The sequence below is a fragment of the Alligator mississippiensis genome, chromosome 8, assembly GCF_030867095.1.
Source record: "Alligator mississippiensis isolate rAllMis1 chromosome 8, rAllMis1, whole genome shotgun sequence".
Taxonomy (NCBI): Eukaryota; Metazoa; Chordata; order Crocodylia; family Alligatoridae; genus Alligator; species Alligator mississippiensis.
In genome coordinates this window covers 76,238,030-76,255,785 of record NC_081831.1, presented here as the reverse complement: position 1 = coordinate 76,255,785, position 17,756 = coordinate 76,238,030, and the positions used below count along the sequence as shown (strand labels likewise).

At 41.6% G+C, this 17,756-nt stretch overlaps 1 long non-coding RNA gene across 1 annotated transcript in view; it reads right to left on the bottom strand.

Annotated features, from left to right (window-relative positions):
- LOC109284424 (uncharacterized) overlaps positions 1-11,405 on the bottom strand; it is a 142,976-nt gene extending 131,571 nt beyond the window's left edge. The window contains exon 1 of the long non-coding RNA XR_002091877.2: positions 11,233-11,405. This is a non-coding gene — a long non-coding RNA (uncharacterized LOC109284424). The remainder of the gene's footprint in view (positions 1-11,232) is intronic.
- Between the last annotated feature and the right edge of the window lie 6,351 nt (positions 11,406-17,756).

Genomic DNA, 17,756 nt, shown 5'->3' with positions numbered 1-17,756 from the left:
GATAACTCCAGAAAGAATATTGTTCTTTCCATCAATAAAAAACAGATTTTTGTGGCAAAAACAGACAAACAAACAAAACTATTACAGAAGTTAACCCTTTGCATCCATTGATAACTTCTATGAATTTATCTTGAGTTAACTTGATATGTTCACAGTAAAATAACCTCTTCTAAGGATTTAATGTCTCTTTATGCCTGTAAATAGGTTTTTTGTATTTCCAAAAGCAAACAAAAAAGCTGAGCTTTGTCACTGAGAATTTAAGAAAGTTTTCAACCTTCCTGACTAGCAATTAAGTTTCTTTCCTGCCTAGTTCCCTCCAGAATTTTCTATTTTGATCCTTTCTTTTCTTTCTCTTTTTCCAGTAGTTTATGCCCTGTTACACTTTCCATCAGGGCAAAATTGTTTGCTGAACTCATAAAAACACACTCGCTGGACAGTTTTCTCTTTTTCCGAGATAGATTCACTGTCTACAAGTGAACTTTGTAGAGAATTCACTTCCTAGTCCTGCTCTCACAAAATAATGTCATCTTTATAGGCACTTTACTGGAGCTCCTATAGTAGCACGCATAAGGCTGTTTTCAAAATGTTTCCTTATACTATCAATAGGCTCAATCAAGCACCAATTAAATTCAGCAGGAGTCTTTGATTTGATTTCAGTGGGAATCGGATAAAACCAATGTTTGCCTTCTTTCTGGATGGCACGTACTCATGTTCCAAACATCTTGTAGACAACCTGGCAAAGAGTGTACAATGCTAATTCTCCATTGGAGTATCTAAGTCACCTATTTCCGTGCAGCCTGGGAACTTTCATTTTCATTGGCCTGTTACTATATTATATTGTATTACAACTTCAAATATATCTAGTTTCTATGGAATACCAATGTAAAGAGCTACATAAAGCTCTTTAACTGGCATTAATTTATATTAAGCTTCCCTTGTCTGGCCTGTACTGTATGCCCAACACTGTATTGCTTTTGCATTTATCAACTGGCTACATACAATATTTCCCCCTAAATATAAACTGTATAGATCATTTAGAAACCAGCGGAGTCATTATCTTACTGGCTGCTGCGAATTAGTGAAGCTAGTTACCTGGCAGAAAATGTGCCCCAGTATCCAACCATTGTCTACACCTCCATTTGCATATTTTGTAGGTAAAAATATACACACCATTTTTTAAAGTTATCATAATGTTGATATCCTATATGTACCCACTCATACATACACACAGACATATATACACACACATATCTCTATGTATGTATGTATCTTAATATGCACACATTATGTGTGTGTATAAAACGTATACAGCCCAAATAACAACTTATTGATTAAGTGGGTGTGAGAAACAAAATATGGATGGATTTGATTTTTAAGTTCCCGTTCAGGAATCTCACAAGTAGTTTCTATTATCTGTACTCCAGTTCCAAAAGGGACTTCATATCACATTTTTACAAGCATTTCTGGACCTTAGTGTATTTGCTCTAAATGTAGGAATACAATTCCATGGAGAAGCTATTACAAGAATATCTCTTCAGTGCAGTTGGCATTCGTATAATCTCCCAACACCTGACTCATGGTTCATGGGCTACTAATAATTGTATCTTTAAAAGAATGATGTACTGATAATCATTATATGCCGTGGGGTTACTAGTTCATGGTAAGCATTTCTTACCCTAAAGCCACATACTAAAAATCTATTTTTAACTTGAAAGTGCTAGGCTGGAATGTCTTAATACCAAGAGCTGGTGTTGTACAGATTAACTCAATCAGAGATAGGGAAACAAACCCATTTACTACTTTATATCATCGCTGAACTGGAATCCTGGAAAAGGAAAAGGACTCTTATGACTTGCTAATGTACACATTCCACTTTTCGTTTAGTTATGTATAATGTTAATGCAAATTGAAAAAATGCCGTGATGGAAAAAGGGCTCTTATTTATTTATCCCAAAGTGCCTTACAAGCCTCCTGCGTACAGAATACAGCTGCACTAAAATGGTCACTATGGAACATTTTATGGAATGGATCATGTAGTAGGTCAGCATTAAACAGGTACAATAAGCATACATCTCTACTGTCTTCTAAAAGGGTACTGAGATGAGAAAATGAAGTTAAATTGTACTTCTACCTGTGTTCTCCAGTTAAAACAACTGTAATTGTATGCCACGTGAAATAGATTTTAAGGAAAATAAAGAGGAACAAGCATATGCAATTCTGAATAAGATACTGAGGAGGAGATCCTGTCTGTATACATCTCTCTGACAGGAAAAAATTGATGTTTTGTTCTGAAATTTTAATTTTTATGATTAGTGGGATTGGAAATTATTTCTATAGCTAGAGCTGGTCAAAGATTGTCAGTCAAACTAGGTTTTTCCCATGAAAAGTGCCTGTTTCATCAAATCAGTTTCCAGACAACATATCTATTTCTGGGGGGTTTTGTTTAAAAAAAAAAAAAATGCGCTGGGTTTTCACTGAAATTCTGAAAACTTCAAAAATAACTTTAAAAAATGTTTTTCGTCAACTGAAATCCAAAAAAAAAATTGCATCAGAAGTGAAGAATCAGAAGTTGAGGATGCTATTAGCAATGAGCCCCTTAGGAAAATGGTAACAAAGAACAATTTGCAGTAAGGATGAAAACTTGATACCCAGAAGCCTCTGCTAATGTTTGCAACTGAAACTGATGCTTATGTATAACACAACTCCTCTGGCCATGGCTTGAAAACAACACCTAACAACCGTGACTTGCCTGTCTATGTTAAGAACCGAACAACAAGCCAAACATGCTACCAATTAAATTACTGCTAGCATGGCATAGCAAGTCATAGCAGTGTAAAATGCCACCAGCAGATGCATCAAGTAAATGGCAACCTAGCCTCTGACACCTCAAATGCACTTGTAATGTTTCTAAGAAAACCACCCGCAGCACATCTCAGGGCCAGGAAATAAATAAGAAAATTAAAATAAAATAGCAAAGATTGTTTTGGGAAATAGTCCTTCAAACACTGAAAACAGACTCTAATTAAAGCTCTTTAAATGAGAAGCTTGATGATTCATAACCATAGCAAAACAACAACAAAAAAAGAAAGAAATTGAAATGGAAAAAAATGCCCCCAAAAATCCCTATCCTCTTTCTTAAACAATAATTGCAGAATATGGATAAGAACAAATGCTTTAATTTTAATTGCAGTTCATTCTGCTTATCTGATGAGAAAAAACACTTTTATTTTGGCTTTGGGTGATCACTTGCATCTTTCCACTGACAGCATTGAAGGAGAGCTGTATAGACAAGATGGAAGTGTCAGGTTTTGTCACCTGCACAGGGAAATATACTCCAGTTCTGAAAACAGCCTTACTTGAAATAAAAACTAAATGTCTGGTGCATAGGCTAAGAGAAATTCTCAGCTGCTGTCCATTAGTAATTCAGTTATTCTCAAACAGGGTACCATAGCACCTTGAGATCCTTTCAAGGTGCCATGGGGTGCCACTCAGTTAGCACTGCTAGGTATGCAAACTTGATTCACAATATAGACCTAGAGATGTCAAATCAGACCCCACAGTGTTAAAACACTCTAGTCTGTTATGGTCCTTCTGAGGTCTTTGCACCAGAAGAATTGTTCTGTTATTTTTCTGTCATTAAAAACATGACTGAAAATAAGGATCTGAGGCAAGCCTTGCATGTATCAAGGGGTGTCTCAATTCTAAAGCAGTTGAGAACCACTGCTGTAAAGTGTCTGCAAACTTACTTGTGACCTGCAGGGAGAGATGTACACTGAGAATGTGGACAGACCATTTTACTACGTGCAGAACTGGACCCCTCTAGACGTGCAGCTAAAGGTGCAATTGGAGCTAAAGTGCGAACCACACAATTATGCTTCCTGCCATGCCACACATGCATAGCAGGAGACAATTGTGGGATCACACATTAAACGATCCCACAAGCAAGCTTGCAGGGCTGGAAGCCTCCACAGCTGAGGGGCTCCCAGCCACAGGGGTGTCCCGTGCACCCCTGCAAGTGGGAGATGCAGCTGCCATGATCCCTCAGCCTTGGGGGTTTCACACACTCCTGAGGCTGGAAGACTACAGCAGATGCAATCTCTCAGCCCCAGGGGCTCCACACACCCTTGGGGCTGGGAGATAACAGCCATGCCCTGTGGTTGCCAGGACACAGCTGAGTCCTAGCACCAGAAGGTGCACTGACAGGACCCAGCATCTGCCAGGACTTGGGACCCAGAGTTAGCAGCTGCTGGGACTGAGTCCCCTCAATTGTGGGGCTCCCAGATGCAAGGGGGACTCTGCTACATATGTAAATTAAAGCTCAATAGCAACCAGCTATAAAGTTAATATCAATTTTTGAGGTATAACTTCATAGCTGGTTAGAGCTTTTTATGGCCTAATAGATTTTATTGCACATGTAGCAGGTCTGAAGGTAATTGTGCAATTAACCATGTAATTGAGAGAGAGCTGTAAAATGTAGAGGGGGATGTAGAAGAGCTCTGAGGCTGCTCTAGAGTTGCATTAAACTTTTCTCCAGCTATTTCATGAGAAAGCAATAGAAAGGTGCTGATACTTTTACTCATCTTCTCAGCTGTGCTGGCTACAACACAATAACCATTTCACCCTTTAAATAATGTCTTGACCATGAAAATTTAGGTCACCCATATCTTTTAAAATGAGGTCCCTAACTTTCAGAACCTTAGAGGGATAGTAATGCCTAATGGATGGGATACTGAGCTTGGAAAATCTCTCAGGGTGACGACAGATGCTGTAGCAAAACCCCCAGTTTTTCTTCTTTTTCTTTTAAAATGCATTCCCTCCCCTTCCCCAACCATTTCTGACTTTTTCTTTCCCTCTCTATTTCCTATAGATAAGTATAAGTGATCTAAGACATAGGATAAGCTTCAGCATTTTATTTTGGTAACAAGTTGTATTTGTTTTGTTTTTTCTCCTTCTTTATATAGTATAATTATTATGTTTTATATTTATTTTTACTGTTCTATATTACTGCTTTACTGGTACTATATGATTTAGGCCTACATGTGTAAGTTAGCGTAAGCCATGTCAAGTTTCCATTTTGTCAAGTCTCCATCCTGTCCCCAGGCCCAGTTGTGTAACCCATGACTCACACCTACCCCCTCCTATGTAACTTGGTTCCTGAATGAATGGGGATGAATGAGGGTGCTTGACAGACAATGGCAGTAGGTCTAAAAATAGCTCCCTCTGAATGACCAAACCATCAACACCAATACCTGGACCAACGACCCATACCTTGGACCCACCCTCAGCATTCAAGAAACAAAAGATGAGGCAACCCACCATTGTGCCAGGCTGCACATGCTCAGTAAGAACACCTGGAGCCCTCTGGGACAGGACTGACCTTGCCTGGACAGGCCCTCCCCACAGGAGATCAGAGGTAGTCTGCCCCATAAAAGGGTCAGTGAAGACTGACTCTTTGGGATGCCCTCTCCATCTGGACCAGTGCCATGCCACACCACCTATCCATCCAGAGGCCCTGCTGGTGACCGCCCTCTGGACAACACCAGGTTGGGTTTTTGTCTGTTTCCTGACTGTTTCCTCCTTGCCACCACTTATCTGCCCTCCCCCCACCCCCAGTCTCTAAGCTATCAGCCTGGTTCCAGCCCCAAGCTCCCAGGTTTTTGCCTCTCTCTCTCTCTTTCCTGGCTGTCTCCTCCTTGCCACCACTTATCTGCCCCCCACCCATATCTCAGCTGTCTGCCTCAGCTTCCATCCCCAATCAACCTTAAGTAACCCCAAGCCTCAGTTCCTCAGCCAACTTCTCTCTAGTCCATCAGTTCTAATCTCAGTTCTGGCAACTTTCACTCCCTACACTTTAACTCTCTTTCTCTCTCTCACCTGAACCTTCCCCCAAGTATCCCAGGTACCCCAAGCACACACATACATACCATGCCATTCAAGTTAGGAACTTACCTATGTGTAGGTGGGTTGTATGTGTGTGAACTGGTGAGTGTGTGTGTGTATATATATATATGCATGTCATTGTGTGTATGATATATGAATTAGTGATCTGTGTATGTGTACTGAGTGTGCGGGAATGGACAATTTATTTTTGTCTAACTTTTGGGGTGTATAGTGTATGTGCTTGAATTGGTGATAGGTATGCATATGCCTAGGCTAGTTTGGATGTGTGTGTGTGTGTGTGTGTGTGTGTGTGTGCGCACGCATCCAATTGATTTGTGTTTTTGTATATGTGCAATTATGTCACACCCTCCTGTCTAACAGCACAATATTGAGATCCTGAGAGTTGGCCTGACCCCACAGGGCAACAACATGATGGTTAGTTGTGCAATCAGCCAATGAAAGTGCTCTACAGCTGTGCACTAACAGAAGTGCACAGCTGTAGAGTGTTTGAAAAATTCCCAATCACACAACAATTTGAAGGGTTCTGATGAAGGTGATCCAAAGCATAATGCCTTCATTAACATCTGTCAGTGCAGCTCTGCTCTCGGCGCTGTCATCAGAATGGGAGGGGGAGAAGCAAGGGGAGTGAGTTTGGTTTGAGGTTTGCCCAGCCAGTGCCGGAGGGGGGGGGGGTGAATTGGAGCCCTCACAAGGTGGGGAGCTCCAGTCACCCACTTCAGAGCAGGCTGGGGATACCCTGGAATGGACTTCCCTCCTTTACCTTCCCCCCGTCCCATGCTGAGGCAGCATGGGAGCTTAGAGAAGGAGGTGGGGCTAGCGGACAGTCACTGCAGGCATGCAGCCTCTCCCCCCAAATCAGTTCCAAAGTAGAGCTCAATCACTTGCCCTCTTGATCCAACAGCAAATGTCTGTTGGGTTAGGAGGGTCAGTCTAACTCAGGGGTTTTCAACCTTTTTAAATCTAAGTACACCCGGTAGCTGGACGCCATTTGGGGGGAGGGAGGGGCTGGTAGCACGTGGCCAGACATGGAGCAGGGAGGCGGGGATGGTGCCTATGTGGGCAGGGAGCAGAAGCAGGGCCAGGGCAGGATGGGGAATCTCACCAGGCTGGTGTGTAGTGGCAGCAGCCACAGCATGTGAGCTTTCCTGCCCCGCAGAGAGGCACCACTGCCCTTCCCCAGTCCTGGTCCTGCTCCTAGCAGGTGGCAGTGCTCCGTCCCTGCGCACCCACGCGTATGCCCTAGGACAAGTCCAAGTACCCCCAGGGGTATGCCTACCTCCAGTTTGCAACCACTAGTCTAACTCATGGCACTTTCTGTGAAACACCATGAGTTAGACTGGGGAGCTGCATGTCTGTCAGTGCCCTCAGACATGACAGAGTTCATAGCAATTTTTTGCAAAGTAAAATCTGCTGACTGGCATACAGCAAGCCAACCTACTTTACTTTATGCCAGCAACCCACCCATTATGAAAATAATACCTAATGTACAGACACTTAGCTAACAAGCCACCTAGCATGCCTTGTCTTTTAAACCTGACAAAGGGCATTCTTAATGTATTAGCTGAATACATATGTTTTAAACTCTATCAGAATATTTATCTTGTTATTGTCACACAAGAAAGAGTAATTAGTTTTACAACTTACCACTCTGCCTTTTGGCACATGCATATTCGAATGGATAAGTTCAAAAGCACTGCTTCCAACTCTACCATTAGTCTCAGAAAAGTGAGAACTAACACTCCCCCAAATTAGACCTTAATAAAAACATTTTTATTTTACTTTAATTAAGATTCAGCAATGTTCTCTAAAATATTAATTAGGTTGTAGGTTCTTTCATGTACAAGATGATAAATAAAACATTTTTATTCCCCCAAATACTGAAGATTTTACAGAATTATAGTACAATGTTTAAAAAAATATATCAAACCATGTCTCATTAACTGTAATCAATTGCAGCTCTCTCATTATCCACTTCTGTGCTGTAGGATTTACAATGTACACTCAAGGAACTGGAATTTACATTGCCCTGTGTGTTTTACCTCACATCAACTGAAAATAATTGAGGATCATTAAAAAAAAAAAAAGGCTCAGAGATATGTATAGAATGGCCCAAGGAATGTCCACAAAGCAAGATTCGTCCAAATAATAGGACAGTTCCAGAGCTCACTCCCAATTTCTTGCTGAACTTTTTACGCTGTACCATCTAAAATAACCATTGACTTGGCATCAGGCATCTGTAAAGGAAACGTGATGCATTCCTCCAAAGGCCACCAGGCACTGTTGTTTAGGGACCTTGTTCCTAGAGCATGGGAGGAAGCAACAGCTAATCTGTTTGAAAGTGGGGGCACCTCTGAAAGCTACTGAGACTCCTCTGGCTATTTTGCAAACAGTATCAATGAATGTCATGGGGAGACTGAGTAGAGAAAACAGATACTGTGACATGAAGATGCTGAAGGGGGGTGGGGAAGCCAAAAAGAAACAGGATTGGAAAAAACCTTTGGCACCTCTACATGTACAAGGTAAACCTCCCCTGTACCTGCAGACCAGAGGAAACAATATCATTATTATCAGACATTTTGACAGTATCCCAAGACTACGTTATTCCTACAGTTCCCTTGTGATAAATTGACAGGCTGATGCAGGATTGTTTTAATAAGTTAAAATACCAGGGTGGAGCAGTGAAAGCAGCTCTAAGTATTGCTTCAAATAATGGTATTAACATGCACGGTGTTTACCCAAGGCTCAGATTAGGTGCAATTGATTCACATATATTCCATTTCCAAGATGGACTTAGTTTTAGAGAGTAAATTGATTGCCACATCTGATCTATACATTTCAAGTTTGAATGCAGCGAATTATACAGCATCAAGCATGCACCACTTTAATACTGCAAATCTAGTCAAGCTAATTCTGTTAACTCATGTTGATCCATCAGCAGGTCTGTATCGTGGGAGGTGGCCAGCGGTGTCCCACAGGGTTCAGTTCTTGGCCCCATGCTGTTCAACATCTTTATCAACTATTTAGATGAGGATGTGGGAAGCATGCTGGCCAAGTTTGCAGATGATACTAAATTAAGGGGAAAAGCAATCATGCTAGGGGATAGGATGTGGATCCAAGCAGACTTGGACAAGCTACAAAGGTGGGCAGAGAAGAACTGGATGCAGTTCAATAAAGATAAATACAGAGTGCTTTATCTGGGCAGAAATAACCAGTGACATGAATATAGGTTAGGAGGAGAGGTCCTGGTCAGCACAATGGCTGAAAGGGACCTTGGGGTTATGGTTGATCACAGAATGAACATGAGCTGCCACTGTGATGCTGTAGTCAACAGAGCTAATAGCATACTGGGATGCATTAGCCATTGTGTCACAAGCAGGGCTAAGGAAGTGATACTTCCTCCCTACTCAGCACTGGTGAGACCCCAGCTGGAGTACTGTGTCCAGTTCTGGGTGCCACACTTCAAAAAAAGATGTGGAAAATCTTGAAAGGGTCCAGAGAAGGACCACAGGAATGATTAAGGGCCTGGAGGACAAAGCTTATGAGGAAAGACTAAGGTATCTAGGACTGTTCACCCTGGGGAAGAGAGGACTGAGGGGGGACTTGGTGGCCATCTATAAGTATGTAAGGGGTGAATATCAGGAGCTGTGAGGAACAAAAAACCTGTTCACTAGGGTGGCCCATAGGAGAACAAGGAGCAATGGCCATAAATTGTTAGAGGGTGGTTTCAGCTTGGATGTAAGGAAAAAATTCTTTACAGTAAGGGTGACCAGAACCTGCAGTACATTTCCCAAGGAGGTGGTGCAGTCCCCAACCTTGGAAGTCTTCAAGAGGAGACTGGACAGACACCTTGCTGGGATCATTTGATCTCAGCAGTATTCCTGCCCAGACCAGGGGATATGGACTCAATGATCTTTCAAGGTCCCTTCCAGCCCTTAATTTCTACACTTGTATGATCATTTCATTTATTTATACATACACATATGACTGATATGCTCTCCCCCTCCATGGTTTATGGAGGTTTCTGCTACAGAGAATGTTTACTGTGCTCAAAACCTTTGCCAGACCTTTTTTAATTATTATTTTTCTCTTTTCTTCATAGGTCTATCTTCTATGCTGTGTCCCATTAGTCACCACATTCAGCATTAGATAGATAGATAGATAGATAGATAGATAGATAGATAGATAGATAGATAGATAGATAGATATGGTGGGGGAGAGCATGCCCCTTTGTAACACAAGTCATATTTTTTAACTGATAGACAGCAATTGACTATAATACATTACTGCAAAGTCATGTTAGATTAAGGCGCTAAAAGTGTATTGCATTATGAAAAATAGGCTTTAAACCACTTTGTTTGTTTGTTTCCAGGGCTTTTTTGGCTGGTTTATTTGTTGTTGTTTTTTAAATGTTCAATTCATGTGACCCAAATCTTCAGAGACCCATTGTACTCATTTTATTGGTACTTTTTTTTCCCTTGCAACAGGAAATATTGATAAACAGGTACATTGCTAAACCATATAGAGACGGATCTTCACTTCAGTAAATTAATCTGGAGTCCAGAAGTGAAAGCTATGAGACTACTGGGAATATAAGTATCTTTTGTATAATGCTGAATGTGGTAACTAATGGGACACAAGATAGAAGATAGACCCATTAAAAAGAGAGGAAAATAATAATAAAAAAAGAGGTCTGGCAAAGGTTTTGATCACAGTAAAAATTCTCTGTAGGTCAGCAGAAACCTCTTCAAACAATACATACTTAAGCAGTGTAATCCAGGCAGAAGAACTGGTTGACAGTTGTTTAGAGACCTTGTTCCTAGAGCAATATATTTTCAAGCTTTGTCAAGGATGGAAGGCTTACCTGTGATATATGTTGGAGCATCGCCCACATTTAAATAGTCGTTCACAGTTCACAGCATATGAAGCTAAAGAACCTATAATCACAGGTCCAGATTAACTACTGCTCTACACTGGTGTCTTTGATTCATTGAGCCTAGCACAAAAAAGGTGCCCTATTCACCTCAGTCCAACATCAGTGATGAATAGTACCACAATTTCTATGTTTCCACAGTGTTTCAAAGTTTGTTTAATTACAACAATAGTTTCCATGCTGCTGTAGGCAGCCTTCTGCTTGCTCTTCTACTAGAAAAAAAACGTTATTACATCAGTTGAAACAACGTGTAGCAATCTGTGGTCATATCCTAGTACAGTGGTTCTCATCCTTTTTAAAAATTGTCACCTGCCCATCAGACTCAAGGCACCCCCTTCATAACTTGGTTTTTGAAATGGGATACCTCTCAGTTCACACAAGTTATTTATTATAGGGCTTACCTCTTGCAAGGGGGCAAGGTACCAGCCAGGTTAGAGACCTTGAGCCTTTCAACTGAAGCTTGAGCCTGCTTTTCACTGCTCATCTCCTCACCCCTTGCTTATCTCCTACCACTTCCTCTGGTGCCCCTCACAGGATCTCTCAGCACCCCAGGGCAGCAGATGAGTATTTTTGCATTTCTGGAAAAAAAAAAAATCATAGAAAAATTGGGCTGAAAGGGATCTCAGGATCAATCCAACCCCCTGCTCAAAATAGAGCCACACTAGTCTGAACCATCACCAACAAATTTTGTCCAGCATATACTTAAAACCTCTGGCGAGTCCACAACCTATGGTAGGTAACCTTGGTAGGTAACATGAATTAGCCATCCTCCTAAAATGTTCTTTCTAACATCTAATCTGTCCTTTCTCAATCATCTGGGACCCTATCTGTTGACTTCTCAGAGGCATTAGCCAATGCTCTGCAATTACCACAGCCAGTTCCCTGAGCACACTAGTATGAATTTCATCCTACCCTGCTCAAAACATCGACCTTACCTGAGTAATCTCAAACCTGTCCTTTCCCTACTCTGGACCAGGGGGGGTCAATCTTAGGAGTGGCAGGTCAGATACCTGTGACCTAGCTGCATTGGGAACCACCAACCCCCTCCGGCAGGGTAGGAGAGGAAGAAAACTTACCTCTGGTAAACAGCACCAGCCACAGGGGCAGGGGGAGAGAAGATCAGTCGCACAGCACGGGACAGGGAAGGGGATGTGCTGTACACACTGTCTGCCACTGATCCCCTGTGCCTGTCACTTCATGGACTAGATATGGCCTGCAAGCTGCCAGTGAGCACCACTGTTCTAGGCTGATTATTGACCATACCCCGCTTGCCATCTGACTGTAGACCTTTTTTGTGATGGCTGACATTTAAAAAAAAAAAGGCATTTCAGCCTTTTCTATGTCATCTATCACCAGCTTCCCCTCCCCATTCCTTCATCTTCTCCTTGCTTCAAATATACTCGTAGAAAGTATTTTTACTGCCTTGTACATCCTCACTACCTGTATCTTTCTTTGTGCCTTGACCTTCCTGACTTGCTCCCTACATGACCATGTTATCATCCTATACTCATTCTTCAAATTGACCAATTACTTGATTTACATAAGATTTCTTTTTAAGTTTCAGGCCATCAAAGAGTTCACTGTTTACTGAAGCTTTGCCTATTCTTCCTTCACGTTAGAATAGCATACTCTTGTCTTTTGCCCTTAATACTGCCTTTTAAAGGTACATCCAACTCTTTTGGACTCAGTTTTCCTTTCTAGTGGTTTCCCATGGGCTTCTCCCCTCTATATAATTTATGTTTCTACAAATAATTAAAAGAAGTACAGCAAAGTCCAGTTGTAATCTGCACATTTCCCTATGCAATATCGACATCAAACAGCAACAAATTCTACATATAACAAGAGACCTGATTTTATGTTACTTTTAATGTGTTTCTTTATTTCTCAAAGACTCCGCAATTAAAATGGGCTAATTTCAATTCCTTAATTGAAGCTACTGGCAAAACTTAAATAAGATATTAGTTCTTGGAACTTAAGGACGGAACTAGCTTAGTAATGTCAAAAAGGGAGAGAAAGAGAAATACTGATAGGGAGTTTTGGGAGGCAGAATGCAAGCCATTATATTAATCGTGACACTCCTGAACTGTTTACTTTTGCTGTGAGCCAGATAAATCTCAACTACTGTCTTATTCAGGGGACCAAAATCAAGTGAAAGTATTAAAAGCACATGGGTCTGATTTGACCTCATTCTGTGATGCACAGCGGGGGTAAACATATTACAGACAAATGAGCTACTCTGATGCAAGTGAGATTGGAATTTAGCTCTACAGGAAGTTACAAAGAGAGTGTCTGTTCTACCATGTTGGCAGAAATATTGGAAGCTGAATCAGGGATCCACAAAGCTAAAAACGTGAGAGGTCAGAGGCTGTGGTGATGAGTGTGGTATAAAAACTAGAGTAGAATAGAACAAAATAGAATAGAATAGAGCAGAGCAAGAAACAAGTATCTGTAGAAAACCCATATCATCTTTGATAAGGGAAAGAGAGAAATCTCTAACACATGTTCATAAATGGCTTGCATACTTCCTTTCAAGAAGACATCGAATGCCAAAGAACCACAGCAGCGTAAGCCCTCTCTTATGTGAAAGGCATTGTCAGTAAATTTAGCATTGTCTGTAAATCTGCCTTCTACCTGAGTACAGACTAACATGACTACGTCTCTTGATCCACTGTCTGTTACAGTCCCCGGCTAAACAAACCCAGGTCTTGAACTGAGGCCTCATAGAGAAACCACGAGTCTACAGATGTTCAAGGTTTTTCTCCCATGGTAAAAATGGCTGCTCCAGGAGAAAAATAATCTGGGAACAACTAGGGTTAAGTCACTCCAGGAGAGTTTCTCCTGGGATAGCAAATATCTATATGTGCCATGACTTCTCACAGACTCACAGAAGTTTAGGGCTGGAAGGGACCTCATGAGACCACTTGGTCCAGCCCCTCTGCTGTGGGCAGAAAAGACCACTGGAGTCAAATAACCCCAGAAAGGCGTGCTTCAGTCTCCTTCTGAAAATCTCCAGGATAAATGCCTACACCATCCCCGCTGGGAGTCTGTTTCAGAGTCTGGTCACACAAACCATGAAGAAATTTGTCCTTATATCCAGTTTAAAACCTTCTTCTAGCAGTTCATGACCATTACGAGGAGTTTATGACCATCAGAAGAGAACATAGTCCTCCAGCATCCCTCCCTTCCTCCCCAAGGAGACAGTGCACCACTTGCTGCTAGCTGCTGATCCAGCTAGAAGCAGAACACACCCATTCACACCCACATTGTGCTGCAGGGAATCACGGGCCATGGATAGTTTAAGTCAGACAATCAGGGCTTCCCTGTACAGTCCCCCCACTCTCCCGTCCTCCCCTCCCCTGTGCCCACAGCTGCACAGTGTCAGTACTGTAAGCTCTCCACTCTTCAGGGCCTCAGCATTCAATTGTCTGTACATGTGGCTCTAGGTAAGTTTCTTTACCAGGAGAACAAACCTGGGAGAATTCTCCCAGATTATTTGAATGTGTGTGTGCAGCCTGAGTCTTCCCCTATGTAATTACAGCCCTGAAAGGCATGTATAATGCATGCTCACAAGTGAGTGGCTCTCACCCCCTATCTCTGCACATGGCAAGCTACAAAATCCTCGCTAAAGGTTTTGCTTCTATCGTCCTCCTGGCACTTGACTACCATCCTCCCAGCAGTTGACTACCATCCTTCCTTTAAGAAAGATAGCTGACAAGCACGTGCTAATCAAAACCATCCTGTTTAAACATCCGTCTTCTCCCTCAATATCATACAACATTTGACTTGCATGTTTTCATGTCTACATTCTCTCCTCGATCCTGACATCTTCAGTTCCATCGCTTATATTCTTTGGCTTAGTCTGCTGCTATTCCCCACATATGCACTGTACGCTGTTTCCTTTGATGCTCCACACTTACACTTTTATGTCCTTAGTGCATTTTATCTGTTATTCTTCAAAAGCCATTACGAACAGATGGTATCCCTGTATGAGCACTCACTCAATCTGCTGTGGTAGTGTCTGCTTAGAACTGGACAAATTGTTTTGCTTGCAAAAGTTTTTGGTTTGACATTGGCGGGCATATTAATTTGTACGCTGAGCTTTCACAATGCATTTTGTTAATGCCTTGTACCAAAGCAGACTTTTTTCAATATTGCTAAATAGTTCTTCATTTCAGGGTTACACAGACCCCTTAACACTTAGCTTGTCAGTCAGGATTTCCTACTGCAATACACAACATCAAATTAATAGTTTTTCAGATGCTCAGAATTATATGCTGCCAGATCTAAAAATAGACACAAGGATGATTGCGCCTTTTTTTAACAGTTTAGTCCTTTTGGAACCTGTCAGAATTGTTCCAAAGCTCAATAATTTGGCTATCTTTAAACAAAAGTGCTATAGCAGCCAGCAAAGAAAAAACAATTTCATCTGCCCCTGTTTCAGCAATAATCTGAGACATTTCCCCAAACTCCTGGTCTCCAAATCACTGAAACCCATTTTTCTTTATGAATCATGAACAAATTGAACACCGTGTGCCTATCTGCTGCTTTACAAAGAACTGCAAGTTAAACTGGCCAAATATGACTTAGGGAGGAGTTTTATCAGTAGCATAGAACCACATAGCTCCCAACTTGTATGCACATATGTACTGATGATTGACACTATACAAACAAACTGCCTAATGGTACTGTACTCCACCTTTAATCAGAATTGAAGACAACCAAAATGCAGTTTTGTTCTCTCATTTCAGAACCACAAGACCTACCCAGAACCCTTTCAAACTCCAAAGGAAAAAGAGAGAGAGAGAGAGAGAGAGAGAGAGAGAGAGAGAGAGATGAAAATTATTTTCAAAGGAGGCTTTTTTGTTCATGGCATAAATGTAATCTCTTCTCATGAAACTGAAGATTTTCAAACAGGCAAGAGTATTTTTGAGTTGTGCTTGAACTTTCCTTTATACTTCAGCACTAAGTGGGACCTCACTGACTGACAATGGAGAGACGAACAAATAGGAAATCTGAGTAAATAAGAGGTACCCATACACCAATGTTATTTGCAGTACAGAGCTCTCAATGTTATTCTGTTTATTGGCTTAGGGCTCTAGCACCAGGGTCCTCCATTCCCATGGAAAATTAAAATGCAAGCCCTGTACTCTAGAAGGTGTTTCAGAGTGGTCAAGTCACCACTTCTACATCCTTCTACTTAAACTCACCACATGTATAAATATTCTGTTCCATCTCATGCAATTTATATGCAGGAGTCACAACTGCCTGCCTTGCCATGGGTTGGTCAACCACTGAAGTCTTCAGGACTACCTGTGTAACGTGTTTAAAAACCTGCACCAGAACTCAACAGTCCCCATACTCTTTTCACTTTGCCCATTCTTTTTATGTAAATGAATATCAAGAAACAAAGGATGAATTAAATTTGAGGGTGGTGGGAGATGACAGGAGAAGGGAGGAAAAGAGATGGAGGAAGCAGAAGAAAACAAGATAGCAGTAGGAAAGGACAAACAGGACAGCTAATCGCCTCTTTCCACAATAAATGTTCAAGCCTTGGTTATACTTTCACTTACAGAGATGAGTGAAAATGGTTTAATGCCCCCTCCCTCCACCTTTTTTTTTTTAATCGCGCTTTTCCTCAACTACTCTGTTTAAGGAAACATAAAAGCAGGATCTGCAATATCAAAGAAATAAAGAAATATGGTGAGATAATCGTGGTTCAAACACAACAAGAGGTTCTGCTGAAGTACTGCTGAGAGGCTGCTATTACTTTAGGTTGGGGTTCAATATAGATAGAGAACATTAGGATATTCTTAGAAAAATAGTGGGCCTTTGTTCATGCCACATTTTTTGCCCTTTCTTGCGCTGCAACTGCATGACTGTTTGCATGAACAGGTTTTCTGGATGCTTTAAAAGTCTTTCTGGTGCATAAAACTAAAACTCCTCGGACATAGTTTAGTTTGGCTCACCGGGAATTAAAGAGTCACATCCATGGATTCGTTGCTTGCAAACACAAAGGCATTCAAAGATGTGTAATGAGCCTCTTTGTCCACCAGATGGTGCTGTGACTTTTTTGTAGTTCACCCCTTTCAATTGCTTTTGCTTTCGAATTGCTTCCGCTTTTTTTTCTTGTGCAGTTTGTCGGCTCCCTGCTTCCACAGCTACATGGCAGGGCACGGGCACAGAGTGGGTGGAGGGCCCCCGAGCCAGGTGGGCAGCACTGTACCATCCCACTCTCCTGTGGTGCCAGCCTGGGACTGGGCTTAATTAATCTGAAAACCTAGTGCATGCAAACACAGATGCGACTGTCCAAAAGAAACAAGTTTAAACTTTTTAAACCTACTCAATGGAATGAGGATTAAAGCCTGTGGTGTGTACAGGTGCCCAGTTATCTCTAGATTTGATAACTGACAGATTTCTTCACCAAACACTTCCTGAACCAACATAAATAGATACTGTTTTAGACTTTTGGTAATTGATGAGGACATTATAGAAAAAATGCATGTAGAAAACATGATCAAGTAAGAATGACATGATTCATTGAAAATGTAAGGGCCAAGATAAACAAAAGTAAGGGTGCCTATAGACATGCTCCAATGTGTTCTAGTTAGAACAAATCAGAGCAGACTTCATTGGTTGAATCAGAATTAGAATTAGAATGGTCCAGTGTGTCTCACCATCTTAGGCATTAAGTGTCCCATGTTTCAAAATGACTGTGGGACACTTTAATTACAGCTCTTCCAAAGAGCTTTAGTTAAAGCATCCCTCTGACCATTTTGAAATGTGGGATACTTAATACACGTGACGGCAAGGTATTTTAATTAGACCAGCTCCCCAGGGACCGCCAAGATACTCCCTTCTCCCCCCCCCCCAGCCCAAGCACTTGTATAGGCACCCTAAGTAAGGTTAGAAGTTTTAAAAGAAGCAA